Raw genomic sequence first — 17,270 nt, forward strand, 5'->3', positions numbered from 1 at the left:
CCACTGGCCAGTTCACTCCGTCCCACCCCATTGTTGCGCCAGTGGCCTTTGCCCATCAGCATGACAGCATGACCTCAGCTTGCGAGCGTGTCTTCGCCACCGCCCTGCCTTGGCAGGCCGGCTGGCATGTCACTCCCGCGGATACCACCCCCCCCCCCCATGGGCATGTCTGCATCCTTCCCCCCCCATTGGGAGAATGGCGGAGCGGCGTCGGACCAGCGTCGCACGCAAAATCGGCGCGAACGGCGATTCTCCCAGCCGGCATGACATGGGAGAAACCCGCCCATAACATTTGAACATCACAATTTTCATTGAGAGCAGTTACTGCCTTATCAAACATAAACAAGTCTTCTGTGAGCTGCTTAAATATGCACTGGCCTTCTGTTCAAAGATAACCTTTGAGTTTTCCCTTCTTGTGAGCCACTGCTACATCCAGAATGTCCACCCCCATGGTTAACAAATAGGTCTTTGACTCTGAAATCCAGCCAATCCACAGCATGGATGTTTTTTCCAGCAAAGGAAGGAATGGTGCTGAAGGCAGGGTGTGTGGTAGTCACTACTGTTTGTATAATACGTATATGAGAGGTAATACGGTAAGGCCCCTGTACTACAGGTACAGGGGTAGATCCCTGCCTGCTGCGGCTCTGCCCAGTAGGCGGAGTATAAATGTGTGTGCTCTCCTAACTGCAGCCATTTCGGCAGCAGCTGTAGGAGGCAGCACATCTCTGCGTAATAAAGCCTTGATTACTCTCTACACTCGTCTCATCGTAATTGACAGTGCATCAGTATGTTTAATATTTTTCTCCATCATCCTTATTGCCAGTTGTTGTGCTTTGTGTCTTGCAGATATGCAGAGATGTTACACCAGTTGTTATGTCTAAACATTTTGAAATGACTGCACTCGTATGCTTCCAGCTGCTCTTCTCTGGTTAGTTTACGTTTTACTCTGTCCACACGAGGGCTTGACTAATGGCACATGGTGAAAGAGCCAACAGACACACATAATCAAACACAAAACAATTAAATAATCAAATGCTAAACTTTGTTATCCAATCCTTCCCAGTGAGAAAGGTGCCAGAAACCAGGACAACTTGATAGCATTGTTATCCTTGGACTTTTCACAGCATTGCTTTTCCATGTAGAGTCTTCGGGAGGGGTTTTTTCACACACACCCCTGCCCGCTTTCTGCCAGAATGTCGTAGCTACCTCACCATAGAAAGATCAGGGGCGGGATTCTGAGTTGCTGGGGGACACACACGCAGGACCTGTTGGAGTGCGTGTGCCAGGGGGGGGCGGGGGGGAATGCGTGCCGGGTAGGGGGGGGCGAGTGCCGGGGAGGAGAGGGCGAGTGCCGGGAAGAAGAGGGCGAGTGCCGGGGAGGGGAGGGCGAGTGCCGGGGAGGAGTGGGTGAGTGCCGGGGAGGAGTGGGTGAGTGCCGGGGAGGAGTGGGTGAGTACCGGGGAGGAGAGGGAGAGGGCGAGTGCCGGGGAGGAGAGGGCGAGTGCCGGGGAGGAGAGGGCGAGTGCCGGGGAGGAGAGGGTGAGTGCCGGGGAGGAGGGGCCGCATGTCGGGGAGGGGGGGGGGTGAGTGCCGGGAAGGAGAGGGCGAGTGCTGGGGAGGAGGGGCCGCGTGTCGGGGAGTGGGGGTGCTGTGGAGGAGTGGGCGAGTGCCAGGGAGGAGTGGGCGAGTGCCGGGAGGGAGAGGGCGAGTGCCGGGGAGGAGTGGGCGAGTGCCGGGAGGGAGAGGGCGAGTGCCGGGGAGGAGTGGGCGAGTGCCGGGGAGGAGAGGGTGAGTGCCGGGGAGGAGGGGCCACGTGTCGGGGAGGGGGGGGTGGGTGAGTGCCGCGAAGGAGAAGGCGAGTGCTGAGGAGGAGGGGCCGCGTGGCGGGGAGGGGGGGGGTGAGTGCCGGGGAGGGGAGGGCGAGTGCTGGGGAGGAGAGGGCGAGTGCCAGGGAGGAGTGGGCGAGTGCCGGGAAGGAGAGGGCGAGTGCCGGGGAGGAGAGGGCGAGTGCCGGGGAGGAGCGGGCGAGTGCCAGGGAGGAGCGGGCGAGTGCCAAGGAGGAGAGGGCGAGTGCCGGTGAGGAGAGGGCGAGTGCCGGTGAGGAGAGGGCGAGTGCCGGGGAGGAGTGGGCGAGTGCCGGGGAGGAGTGGGCTAGTGCCGGGGAGGAGTGGGCGAGTGCCGGGGAGGAGTGGGCGAGTGCCGGGGAGGAGTGGGCGAGTGCCGGGGAGGGGAAGGCGAGTGCCAGGGAGGGGAGGGCGAATGCCGGGGAGGAGGGGCCGCGTGTCGGGGAGGGGGGGGTGAGTGCCGGGGAGGGCGAGTGCCGGGGAGGAGAGGGCGAGTGCCGGGTAGGAGAGGGCGAGTGCCGGTGAGGAGAGGGCGAGTGCCGGTGACGAGAGAGCGAGTGCAGGTGAGGAGAGGGCGAGTGCCAGGAAGGAGTGGGCGAGTGCCGGGGAGGAGGGGCCGCGTGTCGGGGAGGGGGGGTGTGAGAGTGCCGGGGAGGAGAGGGCGAGTGCCGGGGAGGAGAGGGCGAGTGCCGGTGAGGAGAGGGCGAGTGCCGGTGAGGAGAGGGCGAGTGCCGGTGAGGGGAGGGCGAGTGTCGGTGAGGAGAGAGCGAGTGCCGGTGAGGAGAGGGCGAGTGCCGGGGAGGGGGGGGCGCGAGTGCTGGTGAGGAGAGGCGCGTGCTGTGGTGAGGGGTCGAGTACCGGGATGGCTGTGTTGTGCGCACCAGTTAGTGTCCCAGATGCCTGATCGCTAAAGTGCCCAACCGAATGGCGTAGGAAATAGCAGTGGCGTAGTGTCGTGCTCCTCATCCGACCTGAAGTCCAGGGTCCCCTGGAGTGGTGATTCTTGTCCATCCGCCCCCTGTGTGTGGGTGTCCTGGGCGTCAGTGTCCTGGGCGTCAGTGTCCTGGGCGTCAGTGTCCTGGGCGGGTGTGTCCTGGGCGGGTGTGTCCTGGGCGGGTGTGTCCTGGGCGGGTGTGTCCTGGGCAGGTGTGTCCTGGGCGGGTGTGTCCTGGGCGGGTGTGTCCTGGGCGGGTGTGTCCTGGGCAGGTGTGTCCTGGGCAGGTGTGTCCTGGGCAGGTGTGTCCTGGGCAGGTGTGTCCTGAGCCGGGGTGCCCTGGGTAGGTGTGTCCTGGGTGTCAGTGCCCTGGGCGGGTGTGTCCTGGGCGGGTGTGTCCTGGGCAGGTGTGTCCTGGGCGGGTGTGTCCTGGGCGGGTGTGTCCTGGGTAGGTGTGTCCTGGGCGGGTGTGTCCTGGGCGGGTGTGCCCTGGGCGGGTGTGCCCTGGGCGGGTGTGTCCTGGGCGGGTGTGTCCTGGGCGGGTGTGTCCTGGGCGGGTGTGTCCTGGGCGGGTGTGTCCTGGGCGGGTGTGTCCTGGGCGGGTGTGTCCTGGGCGGGTGTGTCCTGGGCAGGTGTGTCCTGGGCGGGTGTGTCCTGGGCGGGTGTGTCCTGGGCGGGTGTGTCCTGGGTAGGTGTGTCCTGGGCAGGTGTGTCCTGGGTCGGCTGCGACGGAGGCCTGTTCCTGTGGCTGTCCCCCTTGTCGCTGGGTCTGGCCCGCCGGTGTCACCACACTTGCACTCGATGGGGCATCATCTCCCTGCTGCTCCGGGTCTGTCCCTGCTCGTGGCCGCCCTGGATCGTCCTGGGGGCGCTCGCCAGTCGTGGGGACAGGTGTGTCGATGTTTGGTCCTGCAATACACAATACAGCATGCATGGTTAGACACGCAGACAGGGATAGGGGGCAGGGGGGATATGGGTGATATGGGGGAAGGGGGATATGGGGGAAGGGGGATATGGGGGAAGGGGGATATGGGGAAAGGGGGGCAGGCAGTAGAATGTCTCACTTGGTGGTGCGCCCCCGACCTCTGCACCCGCAGCCTGCCGGTCCTCGGGTCCGCCTGTAAGTTCCAGGGCCCTCTCCTCATGGATGGTGAGTGGTCGCAGTTCAGGTGGACCCCCTCCGGTCCTCTCACTCTCCCGGTTGTTGTGAGCACGCTTTTCCTGTGGGGTGCCGGAGGGTGGCAGGATAAAGGGCAACAGTGTTAGGCAGGCATATATATGTGGACCAGTGGTTGTGTGTATGTTGGCAGAGGTTCACAACCCATCCTGACACTGCAGCCTGCATGGGTGGGTGCAGCCATGTCGGTTGCACCTAGGGTTGTGCCGCCCATCGGAGATGGGGGGGTGGTACTCACCCTGGCTGCCCTGACAAGGTCATTGATCTTCTTGTGACACTGGACGCCTGTCCTTGCTGTCACGGTCACGACACTGACGGCCTCTGCCACCTCCCTCCACAGATGCCGGCTGAGGCGTGGAGCGACCCTGCGGCCGTGTCCGGGGTACAGGGCCTCCCTCCTCTGTTCCACTGCATCCAGGAGTACCTCGATGACCCGCTACTGGAAACTCGGCGCCGCGCGGCCGGCAGCCATTTTGACGGGTCTCCGGGGAGGGGGCCTCTTTTGTGCTGCGACGCAGGGGGGGGCGTCTTTTGTGCTGCGACGCGGGGGGGGGTTCGTCTTTTGTGCTGCGACGGGGGGAGGGCCGTCTTTTGTGCTGCGACGGGGGGAGGGCCGTCTTTTGTGCTGCAACGTGGGGTGGGGCCGTCTTTTGTGCTGCGACGTGGGGGGGCGTCTTTTGTGCTGCGATGCAGGGGGTCTGTCTTTTTTTCTGCGACGGGGAGGCCGTCTTTTGTGCTGCAATGCGGGGGGGCCGTCATTTGTGCTGCGACGCTGCGCGTGTCCGTGACAGGTGACGCCATCGTGAATGACGCCACGCTGCTGCTAGCCCATTCCGGGCCGGAGAATCCGCGATGTTTCAGGTGGCCCGACACTGGAGTGATTCACGCTGTTTTTGGCGCCAGGTTCGGGCCATCGCGCCGATTCACGGAGAATCCCGCCCCAGGTGTGCAAAATGATGGAAATTGTGGCATGCATCAACCATTCCAGGAAATTTTGGACCATAAATTACTCCTCACATTGTATTTTCTCCACTTAATTTAAAAACTAACCCAGAGAGATCATGCAGGGTTAATACTATTTTAGACCACCTTGGACAATTTGAAAACCCTGCATGAATTTCAGCACACACTGCTTACAAATAATATTTTACAGTGTAAGGGCTTGGCCTTCCACCCCGCTATTTATTCATATTACGTCAAGACTGATTTGAAGAAAGCCTAACCTCGACATAAAGACAGGGTGCCACATAATAATGCTCTGATTTTTGCCTTTTCTCTTTTTCCAGCCAGGTTTCCTTCACGACGGTATACATTTGCACATAAATAAAAACAGCCAGCTTGTGGAAGAGTGGTTATTTTTCTTTTACGCAAGTTGCGCAGGGGATTTTAATTTTTCTTTTGTGTTCGGCAGTAGTTCAGCCTGTCGAGCTTATTCTGCAGTACGTGTCCGAACCCAGTGGCATCAAAGACGAGCTGCTATCTATAGACTTATTTAACATTAGTTGGGATTATTATTAATTTTAAAAACAATCCTTGAGCCTTTGAACAAATAAAGTGTGACATTTACCATTTGTGTTTTACATGACTGCTATATTACAGCTCTGGAAAAAAATCAATATTGGGGCCCATGTGCTGAGACAGTGATGAGGTGCGAAGCTGGCAGGGTTTTCGTTTTTTTTTTTGTTCGCCTTGTTTGCCTCCTAACACTCCGCACTTCATTTCTTTCCTTTTGTCATCTGGCCTCCCTTAGAGTCCTTGTCATCTCTGCACACAGGAAAGTCATTAAAAAACCCTTGCAAAGTCATTTCCTTTTTTTGTTGTCCACAGGTACCAGGGGAGGGAAGCCGTCTGGTGGCTTTGGAATCACTTTGACCTCAGTGTCCTCATTTTATTTATCCTTCTGTTTTGTCGCCTCCTTTCTTCCTTCAGTATCTCCTACCCAAAGCCCCCCCCAAACCCTCCCTCCACCGCCGCCAGTGTCGTCCCCCCCCACCCCCCCCCCCCCCCCCACCCACCCACCAGCAGCACCACCACCCTCTCCGTTAATCTTAAAAAGCAAAGTACTTTAATATAGCAGGATTCTAAAATTGTTCCTCTTCGCAATTTGCTTAAATTAGGTAAATAAATGGCAAACAACCTGCAAGCTGATGGGGATGACCTGATTATATTATCCTTATTAATATTACATTTGTGCAGTTCTCATTGTGTCCAGCTGTCTCGATTGGTCGCTTTGACACACGGCACACATTTAACCAAGTCTTGTTAATCCCTGGAAAAGTGGTGTGTTAGCACTGTGTGAAGAAAAAAAAAGAAAGATACTAGCTATATCTAGTTTCAATTTTATTTTAAAGCGATTACCTGTGCTACTCTATTCTATCATTTAGTAATTAAATATATGGTCTGTGACAGGTCATTTTAATTTTAATTTTTAGTCATTTGAAGAAAATGGAACTCTAGTTCCAGCCAGCACCAAAGGTCACTCAAGAATTAAATTTAAAAAAACGCAATTACATATTGAATAATTTAGTATATAGTCAAGTTAGTATTTTAGTGATAATGCAGTCATGTTTTATCGTTGTAAGCAAACACATATATGCATGTATATATACACATAAATCTTCACACATACAAAGTATGCACATCGATTGATGTAATACGACAAATTGTTTAAGCTCACTTGTTTATCAGAGCAAAAACAAATAAAAATACCTGATGTTGTGTCTTTTTATCTGCTAACATTATCACTTTGACTGTCTTGATAAAGAAAAGTATCCAAATAACTTGAAATAAAGAGGATTCCAAACAAAATTAGTTCCATCTAACCATGGCAGCACGGTGGCTAGCGCTGCCTCCTCTCAGCACAAGGGCCTGGGTTTGATCCGACCTCTGCTGACTGTCTGTGTGAAGTTTGCACTTTCTCCCCAGATCTGCGTGGGTTTCCTCCGGGTTTCCCCCCGCAGTTCAAAGATGGGCAGGTTAGATGGATTGGCCATGCTAAATTGTCCCTTGGTGTCCAACGTTTGGGAGGGGTTACAGGAATAGGGTGGGGGATTGAGTCGAGGTAAGGTGGTCTTTCAACCGGTTGGTGCAGACTCGATGGACTGCTAAATGTTTCCTAAAGGGGACCTGTTAAAAAATTATGCAATGTTATATTTTAGAGTCATTGAATTGCATTTGTCATTCAGAAGTTTATGGGAAGCCACTTTTTATTGCCATTCTTTGCCATGTGGTCTGACTAATGCATTCTGAATCACTAAGAATCAGTTAGGGTGGCACGGTAGCACAGTGGTTAGCGATTCCCGGCTTGGGTCACTGTCTTTGCGGAGTAAGCACGTTCTCCCTGTGCCTGTGTGTGTTTCTTCCAGGTGTTCCAATTTCCTCCCACAAGGCCCAAAAGGCATGCTCTTAGGTATTCTGGGCATTCTGAATTCTCCCTCCATGTACCCGAACAGGCGCTGGAATGTGGCGACTAGGGGCTTTTCACAGTAACTTCATTGCACTGTTAATGTAAGCCTACTTGTGACAATAAAGATTATTGTTAGTAGTAGTAGCAGTAAAGCATCATTGGTATTGGGGAGTTAATAAGTCACTTCCTAAAGCAAACCATACATCAGCATTGAACTTATGACGATGTTTACTGACTATGCATTCTTAATTTTTACAAGTGGAAATAACCGTTATTTTAAACATGAATTATTTGGCATTTTACCTAGTTGAAACCAGATGGGGTGGATTCCCCTCCAGCGGGATGCTCCGTTTTGCCGGCAGCCCGGGGGTTTCCCAACGGAAACCCCGTTGACTGGCCAGCGTATAGGAGCATCCCGCCGGCAGGGTGAAATAGAAATGTGGCACGGCGGGGCAGAGAATCCAGCCCATCTATCTGGCGCTCTGGTAATTTCAGCATGCGACACTAACCCATAAGTGTTTGCTAGTTAAAGGAATCATAATTCTTTGCATTACCTAATCTATTAATAAATTATGGCTGTAGTATTTTGAAAATAAATATCGAAAGCTTATTGTAAATACTTTAAAGCTCATTTTGTTAAGAAAAGTCGCATATGCTTTGGTATAGAGAGTTGTTACATGCCACAAGGAGAGCTTAATATGTTACATACTTAGCCATCCAAATCAACTCTGATATCCACTACTTTGAATTCTAGCATTTTGACTCTTTATTATGTTAGCCTCATTCATTTTTGAATGTTACCTTCACCTTTTTTAAATGCCTGATAAAATAAGCATAGAGTATGGTTTTTTTCCTTGCGGATGACAGCAGTCATACTAAAGTAGCAAAGTGCAAAGGTCACCTCAGCTTTATGCTGATTGGTTATCTGCTGGCCGCACTGACATTTCTGCAGTTTCGTCAGGAATTCTAAATCCTGAGTGTATCCCATCGGTTTATTTACCGATGATGCAGGCTCTGCATGCATTGCCAGCCTGAATACATTAAACGTAATTCACTCACCATTCTTCTCTTGGTGAGAAATGATAGCGTCAGCCTCAAAGACATGCCTATTATTGCACTGGAGAGTTACCTGAATTCATTTTATTCTGAGATTATCATTAACGCAGTTACATTCTGCGTATTCTATTCATCTTTGTGTTTCTTGAGTGGAAGGAGCTGTTTCTTTGTAAAACCTTTCAGTGCACGTTCTCCCATATTATTGGGAGTCATTATAAATTATAATTTGGTGAAAGCCAGAGCTGATTTTGTATTTTTGGGGGATACCTCTGAAGCTATTCTTTAGGAATCTGTAGGGGGGAAAAGCAATTAGTCACTTCAACCCAGATAATTGAAATGGAATCATGTGATCGTCTATGGTGGCAGATTGCTGATGCACAACATAGCACAAAACCTTACGACATAGGCGCAGAAGTAGGCCATTTGGTCCATCGTGTCTGCACTGCCATTCAATGAGGACATGACTGATTCAATGTGATAATCCTCAACTGCACTTTCCCGCTTTATCCCCATAACCCTTGATTCCCTGACTGATTGAAAATCTGTCTATCTCAACCTTGAACATATTAACCACCCAACCATCTACAGCCCTCTGTAGTAAAGAATTCCACAGATTTGCTTCTCTCTGAGAGAAACGATTTTAGCTGAATATATTTTCAATGGCAATGTTCCGGTTTAGAGAGTTTGAGTAATAAGTTAGACATTTGTTGTTTTATAGTTGTGTATTGATCTTTCATAAGAGAGGGGCCATTTGATGGGAGACCGATTTTTCTTTTCAAGTGCGAACAGGAATTGTATTCAGGCAAAACGATTAGGCAGGCTTCAGCTGAAATTATCCGAGAAGCAAGTGTAAAGCGACCGCCTGGAGGGAATCCTTCAGCAACTGTCCCCAAACAAAATATAAGGAGCGGGATTCTCTCAGCCCAGGCTGGGCCGGAGAATCGCTGGAACGGGTGCTAATCGCGCGAGGCCGCCCCGATGCCGGTCCGCCGATTCTCCAGATAGCAGAGAATCGGCAGCATTGACTCAGGTGCGGTTGGTGCGGCGCCAGTCGGGGCCGCTCTACGTGGCCCCCCCCCCGGCGATTCTCTGCCCAGTATGGGCCGAGCGGCCATGCAAAAAAATCCGAGTCCCGCCGGCGGCGTTCACACTTGGTCTTACCCGGCAGGACCTCGGCGTGCATGCACCCGGGTGCGGCCTGGTGGGGGGTGGAGGGGGTACAACCCCGGTAGGGGGCCTCTACTGTGGCCTGGCCCGCGATCGGGGCCTAGCGATTGGCGGGCCGCCCTCTCGGGCTGGGGACCTCTTTTGTCCCACGCCGGCCCCTGTAGCCCTACGCCATGTTGCGTCGGGGCCGGCGTGGAGAAGGGAGTCACTGCGCATGCGCGCATTGGCACCGGTCCCACTGGGAATGCGCGCATTCGCGCCGGTCCCGCTGCACAACGCGGCACCCATCTGACACTGGGGATCGGCAGCTGGAGTGCCGTGGGTCGCTCCAGTGCCGTGCTGGCCCCCTGTAGGGGTTAGAATAGCTGCTCCTGAGACCATGTTGACAGCGTCGAGAAACGCGACGGCGTCAACACTTAGCTTCAGGATCAGAGAATCCCGCCCCTAAGTACTAGCTGTATGTGTATACAACCTGAACCAATAGTCAGGACCAAACCCAGTGCTGGAGCAGTAAAGATGACTGGGAATCCCTGGAGGTGATACATCCATTTTGCTTTGCTGTACAATCAATTTGGGTTTTTGCATTAGGCCAAGCAGATGACTTGATGAGCGAGATGGGCCTGCAGGATCCAAGGAAAGCTATTCAGGTTTTGGCAATGTCAGGCCAATGTGGGCAGGTTGATGTTGCTCCCAAACCTACATGTGCTTGGCCATCTCAAACCAGGGGGACATGGCAACTACACGATGGATGGGAGTGGAGTATCAGGCACAGAAGGCTACTAATGAGGACCAGCACTCAGATAGGTCAGAGGGAAGAGGAAGGACTCACAATGGGAAAGATAAAAGGCTTGGAGCAGAGGAGACTCAAACATCTTCTGGCAATAACCAGTGGCGATCACTTGTTGCTCCAGGCCCCAGAAGAAATGTCCCTGTAAAATTTATATTATTATATCTTTTGGCATGTTCTAGCATTGACATTTTCTTCCCGCCAGCTTCGCCTCATGCCAAGCTTTTCTGGAAATTCTTTGAAAAGGAAATTAGATGGTTTCTTGAAAGAAAGAGGTATATTAATAGGAACGGGGAATGAGCAGGAAAATGGGATTAAAGCAAAGCCTTTTGTAGAGAAAACTGTAAATTCAGATTTGATGAGTGCAATAAATGTAGTGTAAGTGTGGGAAATGAATATGTATACCTAGTAAATAATTCTAATAACACTGAGCAAAAATCTAAGCATGGAACAGGATTTGAAGTAAGCAACAGCCAATCCTCCGGTCTCCAATTAGCGACAAAAAGTATGGAAAATATTGGAAGTCTATGTTGTGGAGCAAAAAATACAAAGACAAAAGTTTTTTAATAATATGAACACCCAGAAACAAATGTGATGTTGAAAAGCATTCCAGCTCTCAGTCACATCAACCTGATAAATACAATGCATAGATAATTATATAGTGAGCCCATGGCTGACGGGAGATGTTTAAACTACAAATGGATTCAGGAGCATAAATACCGAGTGGCAAAGGCTTAAACTGATTGTTGCAATCAGGCTATTAGTGATACTACGGCGGGTAAGCTGTGTGTTCTCTTTTCTTGTCGTGGTTCCCATATTTTTAAATCAATTTTGGTGTGTCAAAGATCTCACCAATGTGTATATGATTTTCCTTTTCTGTGACAACTCTATAAAGCAAGACGATTACGTTAGCAAACTCAAAAATGGCTTGCAAATGTTCTTAAATAATGCATCTTTAACTTGAGGACCTTGCACTTGGCTCTGGCTAACTATGGAGCAGTTACTAGTATTTGTACAACTGAATGAAATAGCTGTCAGAGAGGCTTACCTTTCATTTTATTGATGCCTCATGTGTTTCATATTGAAAGAGATTAAATTCCAAGCATGTGTCCATTTCATGTTGCACCTAACACATTACTCTAGGTGTCCTTGATACACTAAAAATGTCCTTGTTTTATTATTAAAATGCTGAATTCCTATCGAAAGGATTTTGTCAAGCCAACCGGGGTCTCACGCACTGATGAAGAACCGGCGGAGAACACCCATCAGTCCTGCGGGTGAAGCCCTCAAGCATTTACCTGTATTTGGCCACTGCCACGCCTTGCCTGTGTTTGAGGTCGCTGGTGGCAGAAGTCTGCCCGCTGAGAGACACTGACCAATGCGAATGGCAGCTGCTGGCAGCCTTGCATCCATGGGAGACCAAGAATCATGAAGAGACCCCAGGCAGGATGTGGACCATCGGGTGGAGATCATGGGAGAGTGGGGGGAGGGGCCTTTGGAGACAAGGACAGTGGGGGAGTGATCGTTCAGGTTTTGATGGGCGGTTTTCAAATCTGATGGCATAGGAAAATCATGCAGCCTCCATTTAATCCCTGAGTCACCACTAAGTTACGGTGTCAAATGGTTCATTAATGAGTCGAATTGAAATTCCATGTCAGCAGCCAGGGATCCTGCAACAGTACCTTCCGTCTTCTGACCTAATCAGGGGATGGTTTGCTGTCACTGTGGCATGGACTCGGGGCCGCTCCCATGATTCAATAGGCCCTGTTGCCATAGTTCCTGCTGTGATAGGCTACATAAAATCCAGCCCACTGTCTCAGGCAGTTTACAGATTGATCCCAAGATTAGAACAGAATCCTTTACATTAAAAGTTAAAAAAAAACAAGTTAATTTCACGTTGCTTATTTAAACAGAACCCTATAAATTCATGCTATTTACCTGGTTCCTAAACAATACTCTTCCATGCCCTTTTTTTGTTTCACTGTTTTTCTTGATCCCTAAAATCTAAAGTTTCCTCTCTAAAGTTTTCCATCTTTTCCTTTAAAACCTGCCTCATTATCCAAGCTTTTCTTTTGGCCATCTGTCCTGGAATCTCCTTGGGAGTCTTGATGTCAAATATTGTCTCATCGCACTCCAGTGGATTTTCACAACCTCACATAATTTTCAGTTGTCACCACTGTGATGAATATAGAAAATTGTCTTATTTTGTAGTTTGTATCTTTGCAGTAATGTTATTAAAACTTGGGTTAAACTTCATCCAGTCAGTATGACTGCTAGATCTCTGATTAAAAGTGAGGTATTATGTTTGATCCTGGTTAAACAAGCCTGTAACAGGAGGCAAAAGAATGTTGTGTGCTTTGAGAGTAACAAAATAGCTAATGGGAAGTTCCAGGTCTGTCTGAAAAGTCAGTTGCCTACAGGATTCAAAGCTGAGCAGAAGTGTTTTCAGATCAGTCCTAAAAAGTTCCCCACTCCAAGGACACTGCACCAAGATAAGCAAGTAAAACCTGATTTTTTTACTTTATACCGAAGTGATATTTGAAATATATATGGGCTTGTTTAATTGGAATGTGGTTTCAGGAATCAAGTTAAAAGTTGTAACTGTTAATGATAAAGATCTTTCTTTGTTGCTAATGTGTTCACATTAAAGTTTGTTTTAACATAAAAGTGTCTACTGGTCAGTGTTATCACTCCTGTGGTACAGTAATATTTCCACACAGCTTTACCAGGTGCAAATAGTTGTGTTCTGGTCCGAGTTATTGAGCAAAATTGAGTTTTTCCCAGTCCCGCAGGAATGGGTTTAGAGGTGGGACATGGAGAAAATTGACAAAATCTCACGTCAAGGCAGCTCCCAACACAATGCCACCTCCCAGCAATCTCGCCAGAGATAGGGGTCTGACAGTATTAGTTACCTGTCCATCCGTGACAGGCGGAGAATCAGGCCCAATTAAATGCTGACTTGAGGTCAAATTGGATCTTTCCAGTGAAAGACCGGGCTCTGCTGAGGCAGAAGTCAGGCTGTTGCCTACAAGTAGCCTACTGGCAGCAGACCAGGCAGCCAGTACGACCTCCTTTAATTACCTCCTGTCTGGAGCAGCAGGTGCCAGAAGACCACAGCTGCAGATGCTGGCTCTCCTTTAGAAGGGTTCCCTCTCCACAGTGATGGCCTGACAGCTATGGCCACACTTTGTTTTTACAATTTTGTCATTGTTCAGCGTGCCTCCATCTCCCGGTATGGTGCCCGCAACGTATTACTGCAGGATCGCCTCTTGGGTCTGCAGGCTCCATTGGTCGGTGCTTTTGGACACAGTTTCTTCATTCATTGCTTCCAGGGAGGTTGTGACTGACATCCCACCGCTGCCACATCCAGGTTTCTTACCTGGATTTAAGCCTAATGTCAGGGTGCCAATGATCTTGACCAAATCCAATCCTATGGTGTCATATGGGAAATAGGGTGGGGTAGGGAGGGCGGAGCCTCTCCAGGAGAAGCTGTGAGTAACCCATTTCTAAACCACAGAGTATCTGAATGAATGAATATATAAGGAAGCTCAATACAGGCTGCAAACCAAATACTTTAATCTGCCAGCTCGCTCTGAAGAAAGTGTGCTAAAGAACCATTATCTGGAACAAAAAGTACTTCTTCCCTCCTCTTATGATTTTTACCCCTTTCCACCACTCTGTGTTTATTCGAATTGTGTGTGTGTGTGTGTGTGTATGTGTGTGTGTGTTGTCATGTGAGAGTACCTTTAAGAAATGGATGTTTCAGCAATGTACCTTTAAGAAATGGAGCTGATCATATTAGTGAAGTGATGTCAGAGGGTGGGGGAGCTGAGCTCACTTCTGCTTTTGGTTTCAGTTTGAGGAGAAAGCTGGGAGTGTCTGTGTGTTTTGCTGAGAGCTGCAGGGACACAGAGCTGGTCTGTTGATGTCTGCAAATCCAAAGACTATAAATATCCTGAATGTAACCTCATGTCTGTTTTGAAGGTTTGAAGCCTTTTGGATGTTCAAAGGAACAGTTTGAAGGATTATTTAGTGCTGTAGTCTTTTGGGGTTATCTTTGAAGTAATGGGTGTTAATATATTCAATGGTTGTTTTTAAAAAATTAACTTGAATTCATAGAATAAACATTGTTTTGTTTTAAAAACGATTTGTCCATAATTGCTGTATCGCACCTGGAGAGTACGCCGTGTGCTTCCCACACCACAATCTATTAAAAGTTGTGGGTCGGTTTAACTCCATGAAACACTTTGGGGTTCTGTAAACCCGGACCCATAACAATTGAGGGCTCGTCCGGGATAAAAGTCTATCTATTGGATTGGCTTTGTGAACTTAAAGACAGTGAGTGATGTGTTGGGTGTTCTGGATCACATACAGGTCACCAACACTTGAAATAGTGCAACACTATTTTATTGAATTATTAACTGTTTAAACTTACTTAGATTGTGGGTTAATATGATACTAGCTTTAACTAAAGACCTTTGCCTTGTCCTAACCAGTTGATGCACTCAGCACATGGTGAATGTCTGTGTTGCAGGCTGTGAGCTCTGTCCTCCTAGCTAGCTGCAATTCAAATGAGCGGGAACTCTGATGCCCCCTGTCTTTATAGTGCATGTGCTCTCACTGGTGATTGGCTCCGGTGTTGTGTGTGTTGATTAGTCCAACTGTGTGTCCATCAGTGTGTGTCTGCACCATGATATACAGGCGTATCAGTGACAGTGAGGGGTGAGCATATTGTGGTTGCTTTTCAGGTGTGGTATTTTAGTTTAAGTGGGGAGTGTGTTGTGGACAATGGCGCTTTCAGAGGCTCAGAAGTTTTTGGGGGGTGGAGACAGTCACACACAGTACCTTACGGACAGAGACTAAAAACAGACTGTTAGATTTGGCAAAAACATTGCAGTTAACATTACCTGACAAAATGCGAAAAGATGAGGTAATTATGGTGGTGGTTAAGCATTTAGAGTTGCCTGAGATATCGTTTGATTCATTGGAAATGGCAAAACTTCAGTTGCAAAATAAACTAATGGAACGTAAGAAAGAATTAAAGCAGCTTGCATACGAAAGAGGTAGAGAGGAAAAAGAAAGAGAGAGAGTGTAAAAAGAAAAGGAGAGAGAAGAAATGAGAAAAGAAAGAATAGCCCTAGCAGAACAAAAAGAAAGAGAAAGGGAGATACAGATGAGGAATTATGTAGTTTGGGAAGAATGTTGCCAGAAAAGGTGGTAATATGTGGAATTCAGGGTGAGAGGAGTAGCGTTCCATTATACAAGGTAAGGTTGGAAACTCCAGTGAAGAGTGGTGAAGTGGTAGTAGGAGTAATAGAGAAACTATCTTGTCCAGGAATACAGTTTATCTTGGGTAATGATATTGCTGGATTGCAGGTGGAAGTGATGCCTACTGTGGTTGATAAGCCAGTGGAAAATCAGACAACTGAAGTGTTGAAGGACGAATATCCTGGGATTTTTCCGGATTGTGTAGTAACAGGGTCGCAAAGTCGCAGGTTAAGACAAGAGGAGAAATCAAAGCGTGAAGATGAAGTTGAAGTGCAATTAACAGAAACGATTTTTGATCAGATTGGTGAAAAAGAACAAGTGGAGGATGAGGCGGATATTTTTAGTTCAGGAAAATTGGCGGAGTTACAACAGAAAGATGTAGAAATAAAACGGATATATCAGAAAGCATATACGGAAGAGGAATCTGAGAGTAAACCAGAGTGTTATTACCGTAAAAGTGATGTCTTAATGAGAAAATGGAGACCTGTACATATGCAGGCGGATGAAAAGTGGGCAGAAGTTCATCAAGAAGTATTGTTGGTAGGGTATAGCAAGGAGGTGTTGCGAGTGGCACACGAGGTACCAGTGGGAGGTCATTTGGAGATAAGGAAAACTCAAGCTAAAATCCAGAAACATTTTTATTGGCCTGGACGACATAAAGATGTAATTAAATTTTGTCAATCATGTTACACATGTCAAGTGATAGGAAAACTTCAAGCAGTGATAAAACTAGCATCCTTAATACCCATTCCAGCATTTGAGGAACCTTTTACAAGGGTCCTAATTGATTGTGTAGGACCGTTTCCTAAAACAAAAAGTGGGAATCAATATCTTTTGACTATAATGGATGTGTCTACTAGGTTTCCAGAGGCCATTCCAGTACGTAATATGACAGCTAAAAAGATTGTGGAGGAGTTACTTAAATTCTTTACTAGGTATGGACTACCCACAGAAATACAATTGGATCAAGGATCAAATTTTACCTCAAAGTTATTCAAAGACGTTATGGATAATTTAGGAATAAAGCAATTTAAGTCAACTGCGTACTATCCAGAATCGCAGGGAGCGTTAGAAAGGTGGCATCAGACATTAAAGACAATGTTGAGGGCGTATTGTCAAGATTATCCAGAGGATTGGGATAAAGGAATTCCATTCGTTCTGTTTGCAATTAGGGATGCACCTAATGAGTCAACCAAATTTAGTCCTTTTGAACTAATTTTTGGTCATGAGGTAAGAGGACCACTTAAATTGATTAAAGAAAAATTGGTGGGTCAGAAATCGGAAGTTACACTATTGGATTACATGTCAAATTTTAGCGAACAATTAAATAGAGCAGGTGAATTGGCTAGACAACATTTGAAAGTTGCACAAAATGTGATGAAACGGGTAGCGGACAAGAACTCCAAAGTTCTTGGTTTTGCCAATGGAGATAAAGTTAAGTGTTGTTACCCGTGGTAGGTGAACCTTTAAAAGCTAGGTTTCGTGGACCATATCAGATTGAAATGAAATTAAGTGAGGTGAATTATGTGGTTAAAAACACCAGATAGAAGGAAAAATCACCGAGTGTGTCATGTGAATATGCTTAAAAGGTACTTTGAAAGGGAAGGAGAGAAAAAGGAGGTTTTAATAAT

The 17,270-nt window shown here is 48.4% G+C and overlaps 1 long non-coding RNA gene across 1 annotated transcript in view; it reads left to right on the top strand.

Annotated features, from left to right (window-relative positions):
* The window catches only part of LOC140384811 (uncharacterized), a 271,953-nt gene that overhangs the window by 44,055 nt on the left and 210,628 nt on the right, over positions 1-17,270 (top strand). The window contains exon 2 of the long non-coding RNA XR_011933145.1: positions 847-928. This is a non-coding gene — a long non-coding RNA (uncharacterized lncRNA). The remainder of the gene's footprint in view (positions 1-846; positions 929-17,270) is intronic.

The sequence above is a fragment of the Scyliorhinus torazame genome, chromosome 10 (genome assembly GCF_047496885.1).
Source record: "Scyliorhinus torazame isolate Kashiwa2021f chromosome 10, sScyTor2.1, whole genome shotgun sequence".
Lineage (NCBI taxonomy): Eukaryota > Metazoa > Chordata > Chondrichthyes > Carcharhiniformes > Scyliorhinidae > Scyliorhinus > Scyliorhinus torazame.